The sequence below is a fragment of the Lissotriton vulgaris genome, chromosome 8 (genome assembly GCF_964263255.1).
Source record: "Lissotriton vulgaris chromosome 8, aLisVul1.2, whole genome shotgun sequence".
Taxonomy (NCBI): Eukaryota; Metazoa; Chordata; class Amphibia; order Caudata; family Salamandridae; genus Lissotriton; species Lissotriton vulgaris.
Genome location: NC_141696.1, coordinates 282,968,642 through 282,994,279, shown reverse-complemented (window position 1 = coordinate 282,994,279; position 25,638 = coordinate 282,968,642). Strand labels below are relative to the sequence as shown.

At 42.3% G+C, this 25,638-nt stretch overlaps 1 long non-coding RNA gene across 4 annotated transcripts in view; it reads left to right on the top strand.

The window, feature by feature from the left end:
* Positions 1-25,638, top strand: part of LOC147696968 (uncharacterized) — a 628,335-nt gene that overhangs the window by 446,410 nt on the left and 156,287 nt on the right. For all 4 annotated transcript variants that reach the window (XR_015299275.1, XR_015299274.1, XR_015299273.1 and 1 more), the window contains one exon: positions 19,998-20,049. This is a non-coding gene — a long non-coding RNA (uncharacterized LOC147696968). The remainder of the gene's footprint in view (positions 1-19,997; positions 20,050-25,638) is intronic.

The following is a 25,638-nucleotide window of genomic DNA, read 5'->3' as shown; positions in this document are numbered from 1 at the left end:
AAATGTACACTGTTACACCCACATTGCTGAAGTGTGCAAATTAATGTGTTGTGTTACAACATGGACACACATCATCCCGCCAAAAGTGTATTTGTTATCATGAAGTGTTGTAGATTTTCCACTACAAAATGATGATGTATGGTATAATTGCATTCAGTGAGGGCCAGCATTGTTACACCTTGACACATAAAACCCGGCAACCACTGTTTAGAACATTTCTGTAATTTTCCTGTTACAGTTAGTTATGACATCACTCACCAGTCACCTGTAATAAGAAAATTACATCTCTACTTTTTTGTACTGTTATTAGAGTTATGTGTAACTCCCCAAGTCTGCCACCTGAGTCAGCACATTGCCAAAGTCATTGAGCAGAATTGCAAGTGGTGCTTAGCTAACTAATGAACTCTTTCTTTTGAACATTTTTACGTAGAAATTCATCTTAATTAGCTGACAGGAAAGCATTTATGGCGTATGTTTATATATTGCACCCCTCAAATGTATTACATGAAAGCAGGAATTTATGTGAAAGTTACCTTCTCTGCATTTTGAAAATGGATTTCATTAATCTGTTCAACATACGTGGTTGCACCAAACTGCCTGTTAGAGGGGTTAATTTTTCCCAGCACAGATATTCAAGTACTTGCAGCCATCGGATGTCTCATTAAATGGAGCAAGAGACCAATATTTTAAAAGGGTTCAGCCTTGTACTAAAAGAAATAAAATACCCTGCAACATAAATAAAAAAATGATATTGTAATTCACTTCAGAGTTTCATAACCCTATAAAGGAAAGCCCTTGGTGACTTACATTATCCTTATAATAAATGGAAGGTGTGCTTTAGCCAATACATTATTACGCATAAATAATGACCAATAAGACACAGGTCACCTTTATCAATCCTCTATTCCTAACCTTCATCTTTGAGAGCCATTTGTGCTACTGCGTAAACCCCTTTCCTGTTCTTGATCGAGAACTCTTCGTAAGTACCTCACAGAGGTAGGTGACTTGAAGTATGACAAGTGCAGCAAAAAGGAAAACACCGGAAACATGGTGCCTCACAGAGTGAGAAGGAAACTTCAAGCTCAAATGAGATATTGGCCAAGTGTATGCCTTTAATGGCAGGAGATCTTTGCTATTTCTGCTGGAGTTGCAGTTTTTCGTTTATTTTGGAACCCACTTGGCCACGGGGGACTGACTGCTTCTTTAAGTGTGTGGATGTAGGAAGGAAAGGTAAACATTAACAAGCATTTGTCCCACACAAAAATGATAGGCATTTTGCGTGCATCAGCATGGGGCGTATACAATATAAATGCAATTACAATTCAACGCAATAACACACGCTTGAACAGTGGGCAAAATCATCTCACACTCCAGCTTAGAAGGTGAGGGCCAGTATTACTGTCTATTCAGCAAGAATTATTGTATGCACACAGTATGACATCTTTTCAGTTTTGGAGCATAGAAGCATACAGCTATTATTTCTTGCCTACTGATTTGTCAGGTCATTTTTGCATTTCAATTATGTGTTCATAGACTTGCAGAGTCTGTCTTTATTTCTTCACTTATAGGAGAACATTTTCTAGAAACGGTTTTAGTGTCCATAACACGTGTGTCTCCACGAGGCAAAGCCTTTAATTGTCCTAATATCAGTGTCAAAAAAACCTAAGTGGTCAGGGTACAAGAATGCCTGGGGTTCCAAGAAATTCAATGGTGACCTGAGATGTTTGCAAATGAAGCATGGACTGGTTTCAAATACCCTACTGTGCCCCACCATGACTGTTGCATCTTCCTCCAAGTCATCCTTAGTTGTAGAGAGTTTTTTTAGCACCACATCTCCAGCCATTGTCAAGTCAAGTCAAGTCATAAGATTTATATAGCGCACTACATACCCAGAGGGTTTCAAGGCGCTTAGGAAGGGGAGGAGGATTATTTGTCAAATATCCACGTTTTAAGCTGCTTTCTGAACGCTAGGTGATTCTGGGTGAGGCGAAGGTAAGCGGGGAGTGAGTTCCATGTTTTGGCAGCCAGGTATGAGAAGGATCTGCCTCCCATGGTGGTCTTGTTGATGCGAGGTACAGTGGCGAAGGCTTGGCTGGAAGAGCGAAGTTGGCGGGAGGGGGTGTAGAAGGACAGTCGAGAGTTGAGGCAATCTGGTCCGATGTCGTAGAGTGATTTGTGTGCGTGGGTAAGCAGACGGAAGGTAATCCTCTTATTGACGGGTAGCCAGTGGAGGTCTTTAAGGTGTCCAGAGATGTGTTCGTTGCGTGGGATGTCTAATATGAGCCTGGCTGAGGTGTTTTGGATTCGTTGTAGTTTCTTCTGGAGTTTAGCGGTGGTACCTGCGTAGAGGGTGTTTCCGTAGTCCAGTCGGCTCGTGACTAGAGCGTGGGTGACTGTTTTCCTTGTTTCGGAGGGGATCCAGCGAAATGTTTTTCTGAGCATGCGAAGAATGTTAAAGCAGGAAGAGGATACGGCGCTGACTTGTCTGTTCATTGAGAGTGAAGAATCCAGGATGACGCCAAGGTTCCGTGCGTGGTCTGTCGGGGTGGGTGCATTTCCGAGGGCTTCCGGCCACCAGGAGTCGTCCCATGCAGAGGGGGATTTACCTAAGATGAGGACTTCTGTTTTGTCTGAGTTCAGTTTCAGACGGCTTTGTTTCATCCATTCGGCGACTTCTTTCATTCCTTCGTGTAGGTTAGTTTTGGCGGTGCTGGGGTCCTTGGTGAGAGATAGGATCAGTTGAGTGTCATCCGCGTAAGAGATGATGTTGAGGTTGTGTTGGCGTGCGATGGCCGCGAGGGGGCTCATGTATACGTTGAAGAGGGTGGGACTGAGTGAGGATCCTTGTGGTACGCCGCAGATGATTTCAGAGGCCTCGGACTTGAATGGTGGGAGGCGGACTCTCTGGGTTCTTCCGGTGAGGAACGAGGTGATCCATTCCAGTGCCTTTCCTTGGATTCCGATGTTTCTGAGGCGTTGTAAAAGGGTGCTGTGGCAGACTGTGTCGAAGGCTGCAGAGAGGTCGAGGAGGATGAGGGCGACTGTGTCTCCATTGTCCAGTAGAGTTCGAATGTCGTCTGTTGCTGCGATGAGGGCGGTCTCAGTGCTGTGTTTGGCTCGGAAGCCAGATTGTGAGGGGTCGAGTGAATTGTTGGCTTCGAGGAAGGCGGCGAGCTGGTTGTTGACAGCTTTCTCGATGACTTTGGCCGGGAATGGAAGAAGCGAGATGGGGCGGTAGTTTTTGAGTTCGGTGGGGTCTGCTGTTGGTTTTTTCAGAAGGGCGGTGAGTTCAGCGTGTTTCCAGTCTTCTGGGAAGGTAGCGGAGTTGAAGGAGCAGTTGATGACGTCTCGGAGGTGCGGAGCTATGATGGAGTCTGCTTTGTTGAAGATGTGGTGAGGGCATGGGTCTGTGGGGGATCCAGAGTGGATGGAATTCATCAGGCGGATGGTGTCCTCAGTGGAGATTGGGTTCCAGGCGTTAAGGGTGTTTACGGGGGGAAGATGGTCAGCAGATGGTAGGGTGGGTTGGCTTCCGGGTTGGTTGTCAAAGCTGTTGTGGATGTCAGCAATCTTGTTGTGGAAAAAAGAGGCTAGGGAGTCGCAGAGGGTTTGAGAGGGGGTGATGTCGTTGGAGTTGGCCGAGGGGTTGGAAAATTCCTTGACGATGTTGAAAAGTTCCTTGCTGTTGTGGGCGTTGTTGTCAAGTCGATCCTTGAATGCTGTTTTCTTGGCTTTTCGGATCAGTTGGTGGTGAGTACGGATGGCGCTTTTGAAGGCGTCCTTGGTGCTGGTGGATGGGTCTTTTTTCCAGGCCTTTTCAAGGGAGCGGCACAGTTTCTTGGACTTCTTGAGGTCATCGTTGAACCATGAGGCCTTCTTGATGCCAAGTTTGTGTTGACGTTTTTTCAGTGGTGCTAAGGTGTCGGCGGTGTTGGATAACCAAAGGGTGAGGTTGGAGGCGGCTTCGTTGGCGTTAGAAGAGAGGGCTGGGGAGGTTTGAAGGAGCGATGTGGAGATCTGCTCCGTGGTGATTTTGTTCCAGTTTCTTTGTAGAGTTGGTTGGAGGTGGATGATGGGTTTCGGCTTGTTGTAGGTGAAGTGAACGCAGCTGTGGTCAGTCCAGAGGAGATTCGTAGTGTGGCTGAAGGAGACATGGTTGCTGGAGGTGAAGATGGGGTCGAGTGTGTGACCTGCGATGTGGGTGGGGGAAGTGACCAGTTGTTTAAGTCCGAGGTTGGCGAGGTTGTCCAAGAGGGTGGCGGTGTTGCGGTCGTTGATCTTTTCAAGGTGGAAGTTGAGGTCTCCCAGAAGGATGTAGTCTTTGGAGGGGAGCGCGTGTGGGGTGATGAAGTCCGTGATGTCTTCACTGAATTTTGCGCGGGGCCCTGGTGGTCTGTAGAGGAGGGTGCCTCGGAGTGTGGTTTTGGGGTCGATGTGGATCTGGAAGTGAAGGTGTTCGGAGTTAGCGAGGTTGGCGTCAGAGCTGGTTGAGATGCGGATTGATTTCTTATGGACGATAGCGATTCCTCCTCCTGTATGGTCGGTGCGGTCCTTGCGTGTGATCTTATAGTCATCAGGGATAGCGATGGCGATGTCAGGGGCGGAGGAAGCGTTCATCCATGTTTCCGTTAGGAAGGCGACGTCAGGAGAGATGGTGTCTAGTAGGTTCCAAAGGTCAATGGCGTGCCTGTGGACCGAGCGGGTGTTGAGAAGGATGCATTCTAGGTGGTTGGGGTCGGGAATCTGTGTTGTGGTCGCAGCGGAGATGTTGTCGGTGTCGCTAAATTTGCAGGAGAGGCAGGAGAACGGTCCATGGGTGCGTCCAGGAGCGGCTTGGACGCAGTTGGGGGCGCGACCGGGGTTAAGGGCTAGGAGGGTGGCGGCATCGTAGGTAACGCGGGGGGGCTGGGCAGCGCGAGGGGCAGGGGGTCTGGCGCTGGGCGCGGTCCAGGCGCGGACGGGCGTAGACGGGCTTACCTTTGGCGCACCTTCGGCGTGGCCGTAGCGCGTGGACGCTGCGCGTGGGGGCATTGGCCATAAATGGATGGGGGGGGGGAGGGGCGAGGGCGCTTCAGCTGGGAGGCGGGGCGGGCAAAGGAGGACGACAACAACAACAAAATGGAGGTGGAGGGGTCAGGGCGGCAGGAGCGCTAGGGGGGAAGCGCAAATACTACAATAGTGTCACGCTACGGAACAAAATGCTAATGAGATAAAGCGGCGAGATGAAAACACAATATGCAACAGAGTCACGCTAGCAGTATCGCACTGTAAATGGGCAAATCGGTAAAATCAGCAATTAAATGGGCAAAGCGGCAGTTCCAGCACGCAGCGGTAATGAGGGCACACAGCAGGCAGAATTATTAAACGCAGACCAGGTTAGAGCGTAAGCGCTGCACAAACGATACCTCAGCAGCAGGGGAGCGACCACTCAGCTTGGAAGCAGAGAGTGAGTCACGGCGCTTCCTGGTGTGGGAGCGCTGTTTGTTGTCTGTGGGAGGGCGCTTCAGCTGGGAGGCGGGGCGGGCAAAGGAGGACGACAACAACAACAAAATGGAGGTGGAGGGGTCAGGGCGGCAGGAGCGCCAGGGGGGAAGCGCAAATACTACAATAGTGTCACGCTACGGAACAAAATGCTAATGAGATAAAGCGTTACTTTAGAAAATATATGCTTCCATAACTTCATTTAAGTTGGCCAGCACTATAGGGAGCTCCTATAGTGGAGGAAGTACTACCCCCAACCAAGTTTATTCTAGGCCGAGTTGCTTGAACTTGGTAAACATCTTACAGTATATGGAGAACCAAGCTCAGTCCATTTCAGAGGGTGCATAACTTTCTCATAAGAAGTATTTGGTTACTAAGTGATAAAAACAATATACATTGGAGGCACAGACTTTTTTAATTGTCAGGAGCGGTTCATTTGAAGTTGTCAAGTACCTCGATCTCTGCAGAAGCAGAATGGATGAGATTTACCAATGCCTTCCTACAAGTGCTGCCGCCCTAGATTGCTCAGCGGCTTCACCGGCAAGGAAGAAAGGGGATTGGGATAAAGAAGAGACAACTCCGACTTCTGCCGATGCTCTCTCTCTCCAATGGAGTCTTCACTAGGTTTTCTTCTTATAGAAAACAATATTGATTCCTGGTTGGGAGAGAACCTAATGCACAGAGGGAAGAAAGGAGACATAAAAAAGATCAACCCTCATACATTTACTCAACTCTACTGCTATGTCTAATTTAGTTCTAAGCCTCCCCAACCAGCGTTTGCGGGAGTTATTGCATTTCTTCTATAGAGATTGCACAGTTTCATGAAATTGTCAGATTTCTGCTCAAGGGGAGGAACTGCCCCAACAACTGAATTAGTCGACAATTTGTTCCAATACTTTCAGTCAATGTCTCTCCATAGGCAAGGAAGAGTTATTCTTCAAACATTTTACTGTTTGATATTTCTGTTGAACTTGCTTGGCTCCAGAACTTTGTCTTTTTACATCACAGGAAGAGTGTGCATAAAGGAACAGGAGAAGGAACAAGAAGGGAGGAAAGGATAGAAAAGAATGCTCAAGGGAGGATGAGATGAGATGAGGCTCCAGAGTAAGCAAGTGCAAGCAAGCGCTCGTACTGAATTCTCGATGGAGCTCACTTGAAGGATTCTTTTTCAGCGACGGTTCAAATAAATGAGTAGGAGGCTCACTTGGTTGTAGATTCGAGAAGTTTGAAATCAGGGAGACGGCTAACTTTACTCGGAGCTTCAAAAACCGGTGTGCAGGAAGCCTTCTCCTACTGAAACTCCAGATGACAGTTTTGACGAGTTCTGCTGTGCCGCTACACCAAAAGAATAGTTTAGACAAGCGGGAGGTTTTCTACTCTGAGACTCTTTGGGTTCTGAAGAGGAGTTTTAAAAGTCCAAACTCAGGGGAGAATAAGTTCTCCACCAAAACAAATTGACTGCCACTCAGAATGGAGATGATAATCTCCGGGAAACCATTTGACAGCCAAAAGAAGACTGCTAGCTCGCTCAGAGAGTTGAATTGCGCAGAGGGGTGAACGAGCATGCCTCTTGAAGCATCTAATATCGCGAGTGCTCCAATAACACTAACCACAGTGTACTATAAAAACGCAGAGGCCATCTTGTAACATACAATCGGTCCCAACGTAGAGGTCTTTCCAAAAGATTAATCATAGAGGGTTCACTAGGACCTTGCCCTCTCTTTTCTTGCTTTTATTGTTACTACCCTGAATAAGAGAAATTACATTGATGTGATTCCTGACAGAAGCCAAAGTGACACTTCTTGATCTTTCACAAGCTAAGTTATATATTCTTCTTCCTCAATTTTCTCAGCTGTGCATAAATGTCAGTACTAATATAGTTGTACAAAACAATTCTTACGACTTGCACGTCCCTAGGATGTCTGACCTGATTGACCCTGAGATCTCTGAAATGGTCTTTCAAGGTCATAGCCAAATGGACCAATGGCAAATGTAATATTAAGTGAGTTGGGGCTTATTGTACTGCATCTTGCTCCACAATTGGTAGTTTGCCCTGTGTTGGCAAAAATATGTACTCTGAATATTTCACTCACTTTTTTTGCTAGTAGGTAGGCTTTCCTGATTTCAGTAAAATTTTGGTCAATTCTGTTTTTTTTAGTGTTTTCAAGTGATTTCAATTCCTTAAATAAACAGTAGTTATCCGTGATTACAAATTTTTGCGCCACTAAAAATAACAGAAACAGTGTTTTTCCAGTATTTATGGAACATTTTCCTTTTAATATTGCTTGCTTTCTGCACTGATAGTGCATGGTATATAAACAGTGTACATACAGTGTATATGAGGTCCAAATACATTTTTGGGAAATCAAACTTATTGTAGTACACCATACAATACTTCTTCAGTGAGTCTTTGGTCATGTGCACTCGCTCTTTGCTTCCCATGTAAACTTTTTTCTGTGAAAAGGCCTTCTCAACATTGGTACTTGAGACAGGCAATGCCAAAACAGCCAGTACACAATTTGCTAACTCTGGCCACTGACATAGCTTTCTTTACCAATACTGGTGCACTTGAAGATTGTGATTCTCTGGGCAGGTTATACAACATTTGCGTTAAACTGGGTGCTTATGCCCTCAGAGTTATTGAAGCGGTCAAAAATGTGAAGCAGCACTTTTGAAACTATAGCAAAGATTCCCATTTATGGAAGTTATGTAGAACTTGTACAGAGTACTACAGTGAGGTTTTATTGACTTCAAATGCCATGGTTGGTGAAGGGACATTTCTATACATCATTGCAAGACCTTTCTCATACATTGTAAAATAAAAGTTCCTGAATTGCTCTTCAATGTTGCTTTTCTTACCAAGTGGCAAGCACTCTGAAATGGAACATGTTGCAGTGCCAAAGTCACTAAAGGTTTCGCCCAGCCTACTCTCAAGGAGATGTTTCACATTTACACCAATTATGCTGAATACTTGCCAGACAAGGGTGTTTTCAGACTCTAGTTTTTTAGGTCTCGCAGCGATAGACAGCGCGTAAGCGCTGTCTAGCCAGAGATCTTTTGTTACTGAGTCTGCTTCCCAGGAGACAGCACCTGGCCGCGCGCATCTCGCAAAGGGCGATCGGCGCAGGCCACGCGCGCGCGAACGCGCTCGCCGTGGCTGTCTCCTGGGAAGCGCAAACATACACAGGCACACCTCCCCCTGCACGCATGGGCACACACATACACAAGCACACATACACACACGGAGAGACATCCCCCCCACCCCTCCGCCGTCGCACACACAGACACACACACACGCACACATACAGGCATCCCCCCCTTCCCTGCTCACCGGCACTCCGGACTTGTGCAGCCTCCGACCGCGGGGCTCTCCCTCGGGCATGGGAGCGCCGCATCACCACTGCTCCTCCAGGCACTCCGTGGGCGCGGGCTTCACAAAACGGAAGTCCCGCCCCACGCTAGGTTTCGTTTTGCGTGCGCACAAACTCAGTAATGGCATCCAAGCTTGGTGATCTGTGATTTGCACCCGATCACAAGAATACTGCTGCAACGGGTCGGATTGGGATTCCCATCTTTTTTGAATTTTAAGAACCAACATTTTTTTTCCATTTGCAAAAAGTTGTTGCGCTATTTGCAAACCTCTTTTTACGAATGTTAATCTCGAAGTTCAGGCCTTAGTTCGAACTGTAGGGTTTTATTGTGTTATGTGAGTACCTACGTGATGCCCCGTGACTTTTGGCCGTGTGAGTCACTGTAAAGGACACTATCTCCTGAGACTGTGAACACAGCAGATTCACTTCCCGTTGCCAGGCGACCAGGGTTGGGCACGGCCGAGGGAGGCTGAACCTGGCATCCGGGCATCTTATCGCAACCGGTTAAAAGGGCATCGCTGAGGCGGCGGAAGCTCTTAGAGCGTCGGATCCAGCGGGCGAGGAGGCCAGCGGCGACCCGGGGGCATACTCGCGCTGAAGGAGGGGGCTTATGTTGTTTACTAGTGCAGGAGGGCTTTTATTGCAGAAACAGGGTATTTACCTTCAAGAAAAGCAGGGGAGGAGGTATTTAAAGTAAAACAGGTGCGGGGGGAGGCGCAGGTTCTAACGTCGGCCACGGGCGCCGATGTAAAGCAGGGTAGGAGACGGGGGCAAACAACGGTGAGGCGGGGCAGGAGAGAGGGGCATTCACTGTATAGCGGGGTAGGAGAAAGGGGCATCCATGGTAAAGCAGGAGAGAAGGTCACTTCAGGGCAGCGCAGGCGACAAGGATATCTATTGTAAAGAAGACTTCTATGAGCAGGGCATCCACCTGAAGGTAGGCTATTACAAAAGGGGCATTCGGTGCACTAAAGCTGCAGAAGAATGCACTTATAGTGGAGGAGTGCAAAGCGCGCCTGAGAGCCACCAACTGCTCGGGGAGGAGGGCACTGCACTGCACTCAAAGATCCGGGAAGGAGGGCACTGCACTGGCGGGTCTGAGGAGCAGGGCACTGCACTCAAAGATCTGGGAAGGAGGGCACTGCAAGGTTTGAGGAGCAGGGCACTGCACTGAAAAGAGCAGAGAAGGGGGGCACTTCCCTGGAGGGTCTGGGGAGCAGGATAGGGAACTGGAAGGTCTGTGGCGGCAAGGCACTAGGGAGCAGGATAGACCCTCAGGACAGAGCAGCAGGTAGAACACTGCAACGAGGAGCTGGGCACAGTGAGGAGCTGGGCAGGGCGCTCTCCGGTCAGAGGAGCAGGCAGGACACTGCACTGACCGGTCTCCGGAGCAGGATACTGTCCGGGGAAGAGCGCGCTGCACTGACAGGTATCCTGTTGCACCAGCAGGTCTTGGCAGCTGTGCAGTGCAGAGCCCGCGGGGCTGGGGCTGCGGTGTGTGCACAGACAGCGGCGGGGGTAGGTGCACAGCAGGGCAGGAGCTAGGCAGAGGAGCGCTGCGTGCAGCTCCGGGGCCATGGGGCGCTACACGGGCCGCACCTGCCGGCTCATCTTCATGCTGGTGATCACGGCCGTCTTCTTTGTGGTGGAGCTGGTGGTGGGCTACCTGGGCAACTCCATCGCGCTGGTGTCCGACTCCTTCAACATGCTGTCCGACCTGATCTCGCTGTGCGTGGGCATCACGGCCTCGTGCGTGTCCCTCTGGGTGCTGCGCAGTCCAGCCGCCACGTTCGGCTACGCGCTCGCCGAGGTGGTGGGCGCGCTCAGCAACGCCGTCTTCCTGACCGCGCTCTGCTTCACCATCCTCATGGAGGCCGTGCTGTGCCTGCTGTCCATCTGGCCATCTCTTTTCCCGGTTTTTCCCGTTCTCCTCCTCAATGCAAACGCTCCACTTCTTTCGCCGGTGGCTGCACAACCGAGAGCGCTTAAGCGATGTGATTCAAAGTATGCTAAAAATTTTATGCAATGCATTGTCATACACAATGCCAATAACTCAAACTTTAATGCTGCGAGACCTATTGCATTGCAAATGCTTGTTTTATGATGTCCACCACTGCAGTTATGTTTTCCTGTAAAAATCTAAGAATGCAGTAGAGCGTAATTTTTTGCACATCACTATCAATATGCGACCAAAGATCCTGCCTTCGGCATCATCACTCAGTAAAAATTCTGTAAACGGTGGCCACATGGATAATATAGCATTCCCAGCCCCTTGGACTGAGAACCTTCAGCTAAGTGACACAGTTAGGATGACTCTTTCTTTGATGCCATACAAAGCACAAAATGAGAAATATTTGCATCATAGTTCCAGCGCATAACAAAACAGTGCACCAGAATGGACTAAAAAGTCAATAGCATTCTTCATTAACCCTGAAGATTGTAAAGACTTTCAGCAAGCCATCTAACAAGTGGCAAGGATTTCTTACAGGGAAGCACTTCAGTTCAGGTATCGATTTTGACAGGTCATCACACAACTTTTTCAGACACGTAGCTGAATCACTGCAAATACAAACAATATCACTCCAATCTTTGTTGAACTTGGAAAGAACCTTTTTGTAGCAGCATTCCAAGTGACACTGTGTTCCATGTTTTCCAAAAAACTGTTGTCATGTTTTCACGACTGTTCCAGATACTTGGTGATAGCACTCTTTTCACATATACTTGTCTCTATACCTTGCATTGGATGTTTAAAGCCGGAGGTGTTGGAAATTGGCCTACTTTTAATACTGACTTACTAGAAAGTGGGGGCTGATGTATCAAGGGTTTTTACCCATTTTCTGTGGGTAAATATGATGGCAAATAGTGGGAAATATTCTAATAAACCAGCCATTTTACCTATCAGTGAAAGAATCAAACGCAGCCAAAATATCAAATATGAATTTGATATTGCCTGATTCTCTATAGTTTATAAAGTAATTAAACAAGACCTAAAACATGTGTCTAAACCCTGCATGTTTAGACCAAAGACCACAAAACTGAAAAAAGCAAAAGGAAGAATAAACAATATTTTAGTGAAATCCCAAAATAACAAACCTCAAGGAGAATAATGTTAGTTCAGTCTTTCTTGCTGCCAAAATATCAAATATGAATTTGATATTTCCAGATTCTCTATAGTTTAGAAAGTAATTAAACAAGACCTAAAACATGCGTCTAAACCCTGCATCTTTAGACCCAAGACCACAAAACTGAAAAAAGCAAAAGGAAGAAGAAACAATATTTTAGTGAAATCCCAAAATAACAAACCTCAAGCAGAATAATGTTAGTTCAGTCTTTCTTGCTGCTAGCTTGTATAACAAAGTTACATTGTATTGGCCCCTTCAAGAAGAAAAAAAATACTCTTTCACTTGTCTTTTCCTTTCTTTGAATGGCATTTAGTTTGTGGTTATAAAGGTATTTTTTCAGTGTTTATATGTTTAGACTGGTTATGGCTATTTCCCTTTCAGTGGGGGTTCATCAGTTATTATAGGTTTAAACCTAAAACCGGACAGCCTACTAGTAAGTAACTGATTTACTTTCGGAGGGTTACAGACTTGCCTGCAGCAAGCTAATTATTTCTCTTTGTATTAAACCTATCTTTTCCCAGTAGGCTACTAACTTACTAAGAATGTGAATTTTATGCCCAGGTACGTAATTTATTAGCATAACTCAGTTATCCTGATTAATCCACATATTTCCAGTGTGAAGGCCACACATTATCTCTGGCCTCTCACTCATTATCCAGATATGGTAACTCACAAGCCCTCTGCGTACCATAGATGTGACCGTTAAAAGGCACTTCTCGTCACCATGCTGTTGAAGTTTTATCCCAGATAGGGTTTTGTGAAGGTCAAAGAGAAGTTGGAAGGAATTTAACAACTGGTATAACTCTTTGCAGCAGGCTGAAATGCTTCAATATTAAAGGTATGCACAGTATTACTGGTGAACCCATATTCTCATATAAATGTTAGGCAATCCCATTCATACTCGAATAAAACAAATTGAATTTCTAGTAATGTGTCTAGATTAGTGACAGTCTATGTAATGGATATTGACATACAGACGTAAAATCTTTACTTTTCCAAATTATATAACTGTCACAGTGCCTGGGAACAAGCATCCCTGTGACATGCAAAAACATTGATCAAGGCCAATTTATGGTCTTAAAAAAGGTTTTTGATTCCCAACATATGTCCTATTTTTTTCAGTGCTTGTCTATGTAGAAAGAAGCATTTCCGAAGAATGAGCTACATGTCAGATTGCTAATCATAAAAATGTTTGTAACTGCTTCATCCGTAGTTTATCAACTTTGGACAGTCAGGATATTTTTTTTATTGTATTTTCTATAGGACTAAAATTGGGTAAGCATGGTGCTTCATGAAACCAAACAAGCACATGTGTTATGTTAAATGTGTAAAAGCTCAGCATGCATTACATCTCCCAAAGTTGTACATAGCTGGGGGCAGTGGAAAATATTATTACTGAAATTTGATGGGGGTTTTAGGAAGCTTTAGAATGCTAATTGTTCTCCACGGTCCAAATTTATTTAACATTTGCCACAACACAGCAAGACAACTTTCTGAGCTGTGTCAATTGGAGAGAGCAGGAATACACCATATTTACTAAGATGTGACGCATTCCTTCTCTATCCCTGAGCTTGCGTACGGAGTGCTGCCTAGCGCCAAGATAAGCACTCTAACATCATGGTGCAAGGGTGCCTGCGTTACCAGCAGGAAGATTTATGTTCAGGAAAGAACACATTCCTGCAACAACAAAAAAACAATCCCCAGAGGTTTCAAGAGACAGTCACTAAAATGACTTAGAGAGAAAAATGCGAATGTTATCCATGCACTTATATGGAGCCAGTGCATCTTTTAAGAGTAGGTTAATTGTCTGTATAATTTATGTTGTTCATAGATGGCTGGTTTAGATTTAAATATTTAGTTTGTTAGATGATGTGAAAGCAGCTTTGAGTGAATTTGTATTTAGTCTCCAAACCTACCCATGACTTTATATAACATTGCCTCATAATTAGTTTCTCCATTCAGCATAATTCTAATCCTATTAGTCTTGACAGTGGTAAAGCTTTGCTGAGCTATTTGAGGGTTGCCCTATATTTAACTGTGAATGTCATAATCTTTATGGTGTTTATATCACTGCAGTTTGTGGAATAAAACAACAATTCACATTATGTATGTGTTTGTGTGGCTATGTATATCTATTTGTATGTCTATAGTATAAGCAAAACCTCTGCTAGTTAGGGTGCATTCTCTTCCCTTAACAACAATAATACATAGGAAATTACTTATTGTGGATCTGCACATTTATTACATGTTGTGTTGTGAGGAGTAGAATTTATTATCTAAGGTGTTTAACCACAACAATGAAACATGGCTGTCCATGCTTTGAGATACTGTGACAGAAAGGAGGCTCTGTTACTATTACCAAAATTATTTTCCAATTTAAAGTAATAGTAGCAGTAATCTTTATGACAGGAGGCACTGTTTATATATGTCAATTAGATTTTACTATGCTGAAACCATGGTATTTGATCTTTGTACTGTTGAAAGAAGAGTGTGACTGATTTTTTATTATGGAAACTAATGCTTAGAAAGTCAAATTTGATACTAAAAGCAAAAAGAGGGCTCGGGTATAAATAGGATCAGGATATGTGTGTGCCAAAAAAGAGAGTTGAAAAAGAGATAGATGACAATACTAAATATCAATGGAAAACTACTAATGTTTAATGGAAGAGGGCAGAGAGAAGGAGCCTTAAGACCCATAGCGAGGAAGGAGCAATAGTAAAGATAGGAGAAGGTGGATGTGAAAAGAGCTACTTGAAATAGTATCAACTAAAGCTGTGTTTGCAGAAGTTGTAGAGTTAGTGCATCGCAGGTGCTAGGACAGTAAAAGGAGACTGAAAAATATTGGTTCTACTGCTACAGCTAATAGCAATGATCTTAATAGCTACTATAATGGTGAGTATATATTTTTCATAAATACTGTAGTAAGAGTCAACAGTTACACTATATTAATTTTAAGAGGTAGTATTGTGTAATTATGTTGCTATGAAAATGTGGCTACACATGATGGGGACAGGCAAATGTATGAAATTGCTTTACAAATAGAAGGTAATTAGTTTCTATAAATGATTGTCAAGATTCTTTTTAAAGGTAGGCAGTCAGATGATGCAGAATTTTATTATTACAGAGTAGGCGTTCCCTAGAGAAGGTTTTTCAAAAGGCTGTCACTTCTATTCATGACTGCTGCCTCTAAGCAAAGGATTTCTATACATACTAATTGATGGTTAGATTCCCAAATGTATAATTGTTCCGTTACCTACGCACATTCCCTTTGGTTGATTGTTTTGTGACCAAAGAATTCCATATTAGGGAGAATCCTTTCTTCAGGGGGAACTACTTACATAAGATCACCGTAAGATGATGTGGTTGAAGGATCATTCTCTGCTAAGTGGGACTTTTGTGGCCCAGATGGTTAATATAAGTGGTAAAAGAGTACATTTTGCTTAATAGAACAATATCAGCAACTTGAAGTCAAGGTTGCACATAGACTTGAAGGTTGATAGTTATTACTCTCCAATTGTTTGCAGTTTATATTTTGACAATCCTTTCAGTATGCCATTTTGTAATTGTCGTTTAATATTACAACTTCTAAATGCATCTATATTCCCTCTTCTGGGATTTGATCAATGATGATCAACAAACCAATAGAGAAGAAGATATGTATAGATATGCCTGTCTGTGGGCCATACAAACTAGGCAACTAAGATGATGTGAGTATTGTTAGGAAATATGCTCATGGTGATCAATCTAGAAAGTTGTATTGGACGTTTGCGATTATTGTATTGAACATTTGCTGAATGCCTTAGGTGAGCGTGAGACATGTCTCTGAAATTGGGGATTGTACAAGAGTGGGAAGTGGCAGAAAGCAACACAGATTTCATGTATCCTATACCTTTTAATTAACAGTAGTAGTAGTAACACTGGTCTGTGCTGGATCATATTACTAATGGTATTCATTTTAAAAGAAATAATCTATGTTGAAACAAAGTAAGTTCATTATGCCAAACACGACGAGGAAATAAATAAAAGGAAAAAACAAGGAAACGCATAGCCCTCTGGGTGAGCTAGAATTTCAATGCAGACCTAAATTATATGTGACCAAGCTTGCTTGACAAGCGAAACGCGTAACCTGGATTGAACAACCAGTGGTGTTAGCTACAACCTCTGAGTGATCGTCTTATTCATTTTTGGAAATTATCTCTGGTTGGCGTCGCTCCGCCGACTGTCTACGATCCTCTGCAGAGGGTGAGGGAAGGCAGAAGGAGCAGCCATTTTGAAAAAATATATATATATATATATTTATTTATTTTTGTCACTGAAAAAAACTAAAGGTTGAATAAAGTAACATTATAGTTAGGTGAATATGTCAGTGACAACATTAATGTTTTGAACTAAAAATTCCACAGAAATCCTGGGGCCCTTAAAGTCTCAGGGAGTGGTGTCCCCTGGCTTCCTCTCCTTTTTTTAGCAATACAGGCCTGGAAGTGGGCTCCCCGGGACTTCAATGGCTTGGAAAGGGGGACTCGTGCCCCCAAGCTAATTTTGGTGCCGGGAACCCCATTCTCCAGGACCTCCCATTATAATCACTCAGTGCTCTTGTGCCTACCCAGGGCACCAACCATTCACATATTGCGGACACGCGGGAGCCACATGGCCTAGTCTGCTTCCCTGCATTGCTCCTGCCCAAAGGGAGCAGCTATTTATGCTGCTCCTTCTAGGCAGGAGCAATCAGTTGATCTGTTTCCCTGCTCGGAAACAGTGCCCCCAGCCAATCAGAGCATTTTTAAAGCTCCTGCTCACTTGGAACAGACTCTGTGTTTGTTCCCGTTTGGTGGGAGATTTTAAAATTAGGAGTGGCAGTGCAGGTACGCATGGTGGGGCGTGGTTGAGAGCAATCGACGATGAGGGAAAATGTAAATTAAAAAAAGAAAGCCACTTACCTTGCGACTCAATGATGCAGCGAGCGCAAGGTAAGAGGTTTTATTTTTTTAAATTTTATTTTCCTTTGTTGTCTGTTGACTCCCCCTCCCACCACTCTTACCTCCACCGGCCGATCCTGTTAAAAATGCTCCCGCCAGACGGGTGCACAAACAAGCTTCCCTTCCCGCTGCAGTGTGGGCAGTGACACTGCTGTGTCCCGTGGGTAGGATCCCTGGGACAAAGCAAATGAGCCGGCACCAGGGGATGAAGTCCATGGGGCCATAGAAGGCTCAGTGAAGGGGATCACTCGGCCCCCATCCTCTTCTTTTGGCATTTTGACCGCAAGAGATGGACTCCTCAGGCCTATAATTGCTCAAGAGGGGGCCTGCATCCCCTCAATTAAATATATTGGCCTGGCTGATGGGATCCCTGGTGCCTTTGAAATCTCAGGGAGGGGTGATGCGCGGCCTTCTCCCATTTGTATGACATTTTGAGCCTGAAGGCAGGCTCCCCGGGACTTAAATGGCTTGGGAGAGGGGCAGTGCTGTCCTCTTACCTCCTGTAATGGTCATGGGAGGGTGGATGCGCACCCCTTCCCTTAATTAAACAATGGGGCCTCGGCCGCTATTTTTTATCGATCTTGCGGGAGTCCCACAGTTTCGCTACAAAAACTGCAGATTTATTTTTTAATTTTGGCCTGGGTGGTGGGGGTAGATCCATCTGAGTCCCATCCATGGGTATTAGGGGGGCAGGGTGCCCCAACCCTGCCCCCTTATATTATTATTTGTTCTTATTTACTTATAGACAGGGACTAAGTGTAATGGCTGCCAGCAAAATCTTTCTTATGTTGCTGTGAGATAGTCAGAGCCGTCACTCCTGTGGAAGTCCGGCTCCCAGGGAAGCAAGACGATCCAAAAGAAAAAAGCTCCTTGGGTCAATCGGGACACTTTATTTTTTAAACTTGGGCTTGAGGGACTCTCGCAAGAGTCCATCAAAACCAGCCGTCCAGATATAGAAATATTTTTCAACCTTAATTTTTCAAACTACTGAATTGATATGCACCAAATCCCAAAGAGCTAAATCTGTGGACCAAGATCTAGCTTCCTAGCAATTTTGGTGTAATTCATTCAGCAGTTTTTGATGTAGGCCATCTTAGCCCCGCTTGACGGATCACCCCGAAATTTTCCATGCACAAACTAGTTTTAACGTAGTCCCTTTCATGGTGATTTGTCAAACGGGGCCAAAGTTATTAGCAGCACAAAAAATGCTTTTCTAATGGAACAGCTGACCTAATGTTTACTACCTAGTGGCAACTGCCACTGGGTCATATTCACAACAACAAAAAAGGATAAAGTATCGTTATAGTTAGGTATATATGTCAGTAACAACATTAAAGTTTTGAAATAAAAAAACAGAGAAATTTACAAGTTATAGTTAGAAGAGTAAGTATAATTTGCACCCTGCTATGCACTGCGTATGACCTCACAAATTAAATCACTCATGACATGTCCAATGACATCATTTATGACATCACTGGTGACATCTCAAATGGTGCAGTCTCCCTCCCCAACCCTTATTGGGTCCCGGGGATCCCATTCCCTGGCATGATACCAATGAAAGAGGTAGGGGGCCATGTGGCACATTTTTGAAAAGTTATTAGCAACACAAAAAAAGCTTTTTCTATGAAACAGCTGACCTAACTATAACTATCCAGTGGCAACCGCCACTGGATAATAAATATATATGTGTATATGTATCTCGTGTCTGCGTCATGTGCTGCTTATGACCTCACATATTACATCACTCATGAGATGTTAAATGACATCATTGACATCACATACCTGTTTTACTGACTTATAATAGCTAATAATGACTAATTATCCTTGTGTTATTCATATGACAGTGTTTGATGTCTCAATGTTTTTAAGATTCCAGGTGTTACTAATACTCAATCTAATGGTAGTCAGTTTATTGACTTTGGAGGGTTAAAATGCTGAAATGGTCCTGTCAGGATTCCAAGTTGGAACCTATATGGTCCAGCCAATATGTGCTGCCCTATTTCACTGACTTGGGGGTAGCATGCTCCTGAATGTACATAAACAAGGTTCACAAATGGGAAAAAGCTTTGTAAATCGAGCCCTCTAAGTTTTTTGTGATACTGCTCCTGTGCCCATGGGGGACAGATTCTGTTGATCATTTTCGTTAGAGTTAAATTTCCTGGTATGTTACACAGTCTGAAATGGGAGAAAGACTGTTTAGTGCATTGGAGCTATTAAGTTATAATAATCTATTCAAGATTCATCGCTGCTCATGTTTTAATGAGTGTGCTTAAGTTTTCAGTGGGATGAGATTCCAGTCCCTGATAGCCAGATGATACTGATGTGTCCATCATAAGTGGTGTTCTATAAAGCGGTCTATGAAGAAGCCTCATCTATTTGACCATAGTATTGAGACAATGAAGTCAAACATCCTTTACTGGAGAGGAATTGATTTAATCTCTCTAAATAGTGTTTCCAAGTGTGAGTTAAATAGCCTGGTGGTAACACTTCCCCCCCCCCCCTAGCAAAGCTCTAACTATGGGAAGCAGATACTTTGCAGTTGTGCATTTTTGGCAGACATTTGCTGAGTCTGTGAGAGAGAGAGAGGGGAGATAACCCATGCCAGTGATGTGTGTCTTTTGTATATAAAGAAGGAGCAGTAAAGAAAACTATAAAACAGACTTGAGCGAAGATTAGCAGGCTCAAGCTTATGCTCCATGTATTTAACTAATCCATAGTCATATGGATTTAATTGTTGTAATGTTAATATTTTAGCAAGTATTCGAACAGGCTTTTGAACAGCCATATCTGTAAGGCTTTCTTTGATAAGATAATTTTGCATGATCTAGGCTGAATAGTTTCCTTCCCAGACTTTCCACTTGCTAGTAATAGGTCACTGCTTGTAGGCTTAGGTGAGTCTCCAAAGAATATGTAACCAAATTCACGAATAGCATATGTTACATTTACGCATGAGTGAGAATGTTTTTGTAACTGTTAATCATATCGTACTTGCTGGAAAAAATGCAATATTTAAAAAAGAATAACTCATAATCTATTTTTCTTAACAGACTAAGACTGCTAAAAATGAAAACTTGAACACCCTTGTGATGCTATCATTTGGTAAGTAACATCTGTTAATTTAATTGTACAGTATACTTGTATGACAACGTTCTTAAGTCTGTTCATTCTGAAACAATTTTCAACACAAACAAAACTGTAATTAGAGTATCAAAGCAGATAAATGCAAGGCCTTCAAATGCCATCTTCAGGCACAAGAAATCTACAGGTGAGGTCACTGGCTTTCCATGTGTGGATTAACAGTATTGGTAGAAAGGAAATAATGTCTTTTTAGTCTCAGAGCATGGTGAAGGAGAGGTGGCAAAGCCATAGACTGCCCATATTTTGTGGTGACCTAAATAGCAGTTTTAAATGTTTCTATACTTTGCCAGGAACCTTGTGCAATCGTAGCTGTACAGTATTGATTTTGCTGTACCTTTTGATATGAGGTTCTGTTCTTTTAGGCAGACATAAAATTAGTATAGCTGACTGCTTCATGAGTAGAATGTTGTTTCAAGTTTTAATGTGATTATTGTACTATATGGTGTGTCATATTATGTTAAATTCTTTGACTCACTAGTTTGAAAATAATATACATCCCTCTATGATTTTACTTATGATAACCTTTTCAGTGATGAGGGAATCATTAATAATATTGGGGTTTTAATTCTGTGTACTTTGGAATCTTTGAAATCTTGAAAAGGAATAGGTGAGTTTGGTAGAGGTGAAGACGTCTGTTTGCATTGTGTATGAAATCAAGAACAAGTTCTGTTTGATCTCTTGAGGATCAAGAGTTTCTCTAGTGGGCAGAGATATTATGGAGAAAGGCTTTGCACTTTGCAATACAGCATCTGTACTTTATCCTTTTAAGAATTACACGATGAGTTGCAATTGAGAGAATAGAATACTTTTAATATTCACCATGAAAGTTTACCTTACTATACAGATTGTAATATCCAAGCATAGTAATTAAAACACACTATAAATAAGGCACCATGGAATGCCCAAACAGTGACAGCCATTAGCCAGAGAAACACTCTGTACCAATTCCCAAAGAATTTGCAGCGCCTTACTACTTTAGCTCTCCCTGATTCCAGGAATAAGCCTGGATTACCCCTAGCTTACTCCTGAAATTCATATATAAGGGAGGAGTACTAACAAGGCAAGTCACACTTACTCACACATCAGTATTGTGAATTAGGCCCTTAAAGTACAAACAAAGTTTTGTGTGATATTATGTGGTCACTGAGAACGTTGAGAAGCTCCTTGAGCCCTGGGAGCCACCCATTTGGTAGTACGCCAGATGTCCATTTATTTTATATTCCATTTTTTATTAATTAGAAACCTAAAGCAAGATTTAAAATACTCAGTCACTTGCCTTCAGTGTCAGGCAGCAATACCTTATGCCTGAACTTCCCTTGTGAAAGTTTGTGAGTGCTGTGGGTTTGAAAGAGTGCATAATAGCCATAGTGACCTGGCATTTTCTGTTCATCATTGTTTGCTTTAGTAAGGTAGTAAGGTAACTGTAAAGTAAGACATACAGATGTATGTCTTTCCTTGATTTTGGTTATGTATCCATGGAGATGTCTGTTCTGCTTCCTTAAACTTTCACTTGATAGGTGCACTTGTAACTGTCTCTTGGTTGTTTGGCAAGAGACAGTTCGCTGTTCTGCAGTAAGAATGAAAATGCATCAGTGCTGAAGTGTTCCTTGCTTGAGTATCATATGATTTAATTATTAGATCTCATGAAAAACAGAGCAAAGGACCACAAACTTGTATATGTCATGGGGAAAATATTATTTAGCAGATTACATAAAGCTAGACGGCATCTGTGGTATGTTATGGGATATGGTTTATACTACATGCAAATGATAGGCATGTCTCTATGCCCCAGAAAATAGACTAAAGTTGTCAATTTACATGTGATTTGCAACCATAGTTGGGAACATAAGGCAAAATATATATTACATTTCTTGTTTTCAATTTAAGAGTATTGCTTTTACCTCACAGGGGGAAACATGTCACCTGTGGACCTCACAGGCTTGTTTTTAGTTTATGTTATGTTAAAAAGATTTCTAAATTGCGTGGATACCCCCAAAGGGGCCTCTCAGCGCTAGTCACAGGTGAGACACTGCAGCAATAGGACGGAGAACAGCAGCCTAATTGGAGAACAGCTGGGATTCCAGCTGTTTCCAGAATTGCAAGTCATACTGATATCTTGTATTAATGTCTACAGTCAAAATTTAACATAATGCTCCCTTTCAAAAAATGTTGACAGGGCTGACTCCATGTTAGGTTTATATTCATTTTGTTTTTCTTTAAAAAAATCTGTATTTACATTAAAGTATTACATTATAAGTCGGACCAGTGAGGAAGCAGGGGTCTCTATAACTCAATCATTAAGTAACCCCTGCCATTGGTCATATGGAACTTTGGTTTTCGACAAGGAAAAGTAAGGAGCAATCATCTACATAGCAAAAATCATTAAAGACCTCTAGTACAGTCAATAAAGAGAATTAGCGTGAGTTAAAAGATTTTAATTTAAATTCTTTTAGTCTTTCATTTTTGCATTCATTAGGTATTCATCTTTTATATTTCAGCATTAAAAGTTCATGTAATCTATTAATCGATATTTGATTATAAAATAGAACAACATCTTTGGTAAAATCACAGTTAATATAGTAATAATATAGCAAGAATGTTACATAAAGGAAAATACCCTATTTTAAATTAAGTTGGAATAATGAGAGAAAAAGGTGTCAGTTCAGATTCCCATAAGGAGTAATGATAAGAGAATCATTGTGCAAGTTAAAAGTCTTTGCCTAATAAACTGGAACTTATTCTCAGCTCAAGTTATAAGCAAACAATTCTGTAAAATCTAAGTAAGGCAACCTTTCATGAAGAAAAAGCATCAGAAACTCAAAGGCAATTCTCCAGTCAGAGGGTTGGGGTAGGAATCTTAGAATGTAGGACTCTAGCGGGTTCTGTAGGATCACACATAAAAATAAACTAACAATGTTCTATGTTGCAACATTATTTCTTCCTTTTTCTTCATCCTCCAAGACAATTTCACTAACCTTCTGGGAATAGGCAAACTCCCAACGTTCCCATACAGGCGCATTAGACTTTCAGACATTAAATCCTGAAAAGTTACATCATTGGTGTTTTGTGATGCACACAGTTCTTCCCATGAATCATTCTTTCGGTCACCTCCTCTTATCTTGGTTAGAACTTACTATCAGTTGCCTAATACAAAACAAATGTCGATTCACTACCTAACAGTAGGCTTCTGGAAAAGTATAGCATTTGAAACAAAGAGAAAAACATCATGCATGTATCCAAACAAATATTTAATGTGAAAAATAGGCCTTTCGGTGTTAATGCATTACTTTGCAGTTAACATGGTATCGACAGTTAGGCTAACTTAATCAGGACTTTTATTCATTTGAAGGCCTATAACATTTAAGTATGGTTACCTACTACAAATGTGCATGTAGCATATGTGTTACTCAAACGTGCGTGTTGCACATTATTAATGTAAGCAATATGAATCAAAACCGAGACAAATGAGGAATAAAGACTTTGTATGTTTTTTTACTCAATACAAATTCTGATAGGACAATTTCTGTAAACCCAATGAGAAACAAAATTTAGGAGAGAAAGGGAGCTAGGGACTAGAAGGGCCATCTGGTGAATTATGTCACAGTAGTCTAAAAACTCAAGCAAACATCATCAACCAAAGAAACTATCTAGAATATTTTTTCTTAGTGGGGGACAGTGAAGCAGGATTAGGTAAAGAAAACAGTTTTTTCCTTCACTGGATGGCCCCATTAAAACATGCACATACACATACACAGTGAAACATCTAGTTGGAAAGAAAACTGGTACTTGATAAATAAATGGTCATTCAAATCTAAAAGTTGATTCAGCAGAGGGAAAATGTCAGTGTTGTTGTTTTGGGTGAAATTTATGATATAAAATTGTTACTAAGTATGTAGTTGGATTGTGCTCTAAGACACATGCTTCTAACTGACCCACAACATTCTATTTTGTGGAGTGTGGTATGCACCCACTTTTATGTTTGAATCATTGCACAAAAAGTATTGAACAATTTTCTAATTTGCTTCCAACCCATAGTCTTTTTAACTGTTTTTATTTTTAAACATCAGCCAAGACATCAGCAGGTGAACCTTATACACAGTAGAGTTTACATTGTTACAATCAATTGTTTCTTTCAGGGATACAAAGATTACACTATTGGAGTTAATTCTCCAGTGCCCCGCCCCCACCAACACATACTGTTGAAGACTTTGAAGATCATATATAGATTCTGCAAGTGTAACTCTAACCGCTTTATAATTAACAAATCTACTGGATTTTATTAAGTTGTCATTTTTTTAAAGTCTTAGTAAATCAGACAAAAACATAAAAATGTGTTGCTAGACCCAAATTCATTATTCCTTAGAGAAGTTTTCTTAAACAATACATTGTCCCAACAAAAATTGATTAATTGCTCATATTTGGTTTACATTCATCCTTGCAATGGGTGTAAGAACCATAATCTCTTTCATTTGTTTTAATGTTCACTCACTTTCACTTGAAAGCCAGAAGCCTCAACTCTGTTAGGTCTGATTTTTACAGAAAAGATAAACTAATCTCATTTTCTATTGTAGGTAGTTACAATCTAACAATGAAATACAATGTGTAAATGTGATTTGGATTATATGTAACCCCTTTGGCCACTTCTGGCTTTATGCCCATTTATATTCTGGAATGTGTTTTGTCTTCACAATTATTTGTGCAGGCTTAAGAATCCTAGCATGCAAAGTGATGCAGTAAAAGACTCACCCACCAAATACACTGCACAGAATCTCACGCATGACGTGACAGATGAAATTACAAATGATACTGATAACATCACTGGTACCATTACATTTCATCTTTCAGTTGACATCTTGGTTTGGATATGTGCTATCGTTTAATGGTGTTAGGATGTTACATTCTGTTATTTATTGGTATAAATATTGAACAGTGCATTTGGTGGGTAGGTATGGTTCACATTTTGGAAGCAGAGTCTGTGTACTTATTGTATGTACTTGAAGAATTTGCGAGCCTGAGCACAGGTTCGCAAACCTGAACCCTACTGCTCCCTAATGCAAGCTGAAGAAGTTTGCAAACCCAAACTGTACATGTGAACCTAGCACAAAACTTTCCTTTTTTTTAAAAAGGCATACTTTTTTAGGTCGCTTGTTGGATGGGGTCCATTTAGTGGGCTAGAAATGGTTTTCATGGCGATGGGTGACGAACATAGAATTTCCAAATTTGGCAAATTTGCTCTTTACAAATGCAATCAGAAAATGATTAAGATGTGATGAACAGAATGCATCAGTTTTGTGGTGGCAAAGTCAACTTACCAGATAAACAGTATTCATCCTTTCAGTCTGCCCATAATCTTTTCTAGTGCAGAAATCTCAAAATCTACTGGACGTATTTACACCAAAAAACAAAAAACACTCTTTCTAAGTAAAGTTATTCCTTCATACCAAGTTCGGTGTAAAGCCATTTAGCATTTGTTGCTATAATGGAGAGTGCAATTTCCTATGGAGCTTGAAATGCTTATTTTTTTTAAATCCTTAATCTTCCCACTAGATG